General features: G+C 38.2%; 1 pseudogene; it reads right to left on the minus strand.

Moving 5' to 3' along the window:
- LOC116681132 (von Willebrand factor A domain-containing protein 7-like) overlaps positions 1 to 2,538 on the minus strand; it is an 18,094-nt pseudogene that overhangs the window by 15,111 nt on the left and 445 nt on the right.

Consider the following 2,538-nt stretch of genomic DNA (forward strand, 5'->3'; position numbering starts at 1 on the left):
CCTTACCCGCCTCTGATTGGCTTAGCCTAACCAATCCCAGTCACTTGCCTTAGAATCTACCTACCCCAACCAGTTGAGGCAACAAGTACTAGCCATCAGAGGGAGAGGAGTGCGGGCCAGCATTCTACATGCTTTCGCCGTCCTATGAAAACAAATAGCCATACTGCAGCTGTGTGCAGTGTTGTCCAGTCCTGTTTTAACGTCTAACGTTAAAGTATATCGCATATCTGCAAGTGGAAATTTACTGGATAGATTAATCATTCTCTTTAAAGGTAGGTATTTATTAAGTATCAAATATGACGCACGCAGTGCTGTCTTGGCTGTAAATGTTTTCCCTAGAGTCATACCTGGACATATCTGGAAGGTTTAAAACAAATAAAGAAGGAAAAACCCGGAAGTTTCAGACGAGTTCAGATCAGTTTAGAGCTTTTAAGTTTTGGGTCAGATTCTGAACAAGCAAAACATTTATTTTCACTACGTTTAATTGCTTGAAATGTGGATTCATGTGCGCGTGAGTGACCAGAGTCTCGCGTGCATCTCTGGCCTGTCAAATCAGGGCGTGGCAGTTAGAGACGAGACTCGCCTAGTGCTTTCTTTAATAAAAAGCTTATCCGGAGCTTGTACTCCCTACTAAACGTTTGGTAATTATTTTCTCCATTACAAGTTAAAGTGGTGCAATCCAGTTAAACCTAAATATAATGATCATTTTCACAGAGCCAATGTACAAAGTTATGGCGAGTTTTCGGTCTGATATCATCAGAATGGGCGTGGCCTGTCTTTACAGGAAGTCTGGACTGTGCGAGTGCGAGCCTTTCCCTGATTGTTATGCATCCATGGTGCGAGCCGTTCAGCGCAGATCACATCTGGCATTACTCAACAAGTCTACTAAAATAAAAACATTCCGACAAGGCCTAACGTGATTATAAAAAACATTACTGAATTCACCATTTTAAATCTAGGATGAGAAAAGGCTATTATATCCTCCCATCGGTTGCCTCTGAATGTCTTTCTTGAAAAAAAATATTGCCTATACTGCTATTTTATAACAGATGTATCAGGGCTACTTATCTTGTATGAATGTGATTTGATAACTATTATGTTGTATGGCCTGGCCCACGTTAAACTTTTTTGTAAAACACATGAATGAATGACATACACCTTTATTGTATTATCTAGTTGACACTCAGTCCTAATGGAATAAGAAGAAAACAAACTACTTTACAGTAGATTTTTGGGGCTAATTGGATCGGTGCAGGTTCCGATACATGACCAACATTTCAAGCATTATCAAGGTTTTCAGATACTGTAGCCTAGTGGTATCAAACAACTCTTTTTCTTCAGTTGTTTTCTGCAGAGGCATTTCCTTTTTCGTATTTGATATTTATTGTTGTTATTATAACAACTGTTTGGGAGTTTGTTGGCATTTTTGAAAAAGACTGTTAAAATTAGTCAGTTCTGTGTGTGGTCATAGTCACTGTCTATAGTTGTCTTTTTTTGCTATCTGTAAAACATTAACCGATGCAACATGAATAGTTAAAGTTTTTTTGACATATCCCTTTCTATTACATAGGTTTAAAGTGAACTTGCTGTGGTCTGGTAAAAGGCGGGGAATGCCTTCGCCATCAAAATCAAAAATACTTCACTACTGTAGACCTTTTTATCTATCAATGGAGACACGTCACAGCTGTAACTGCTGAGTTAGGCTATTCTTGTGAGATTGATTCATGACAAAGTATCGTGTGTGTGTGTGTGTGTATGTAGCTACTCGATTATTATTATTATTTAGAAAAAATATACATTGAAAGAGAGAAGTTGAAGAGGCGTTACTATCGATGAACAAAAACAGGACAAGTTTAATATGCCCACACAAAAAAAGAGTAAAAGAGTGAGAAAAAAAAAATGATCCAGCTAAATGACAGACAATCCGTTGTACAATACCTTTTTTCGTGTTGGTACATGTCTTTGGAGTTGGGTAACAAAAAATGTAAAGATACATGTACTAAAGAATAGTGCAAAGAGTAAAGTGCAATATTGACAAATCTGCTTCTGTGCACTTCAGAGTCCAAGGCGTCTTTCTGCACTCTGCAACCTAGAGAGCATTTCAAGCTTCCACACAAAGCAAGTCATCAGCAGAAAAGACTGAATTTCTGATTTTAACCAGCACACACTTAAACAATAGAATATGACTTATTGTTCTGGTTATTACCATTCTGGGCATGGAGCCATGACATGGCCTTCAGCTTCCACTCCTCCTGAGCATCCATCTTGAAACCATGGAGCCAGATCAGAGCCAGAATGGTGGCCCACACGCCATGTTTAACCTAATTAACCAAAGCAAAGAAAAACAAATGTTGAGAATGAACAATGATCAAAGAAAACAAAGGAGAAGCAGAATTACATGGGAAAATATGACAGCACAGTTTTTAACACAAATACTTTCAGACTATTTTCCATTTCCATACATTTTTGTGATGAAGTTACACGCGATGCCCTAGGACAAAGAAAGAATGGATGCCATCCACTTCAATTCTAATTCTT

The sequence above is a fragment of the Etheostoma spectabile genome, chromosome 3, assembly GCF_008692095.1.
Source record: "Etheostoma spectabile isolate EspeVRDwgs_2016 chromosome 3, UIUC_Espe_1.0, whole genome shotgun sequence".
Taxonomy (NCBI): domain Eukaryota; kingdom Metazoa; phylum Chordata; class Actinopteri; order Perciformes; family Percidae; genus Etheostoma; species Etheostoma spectabile.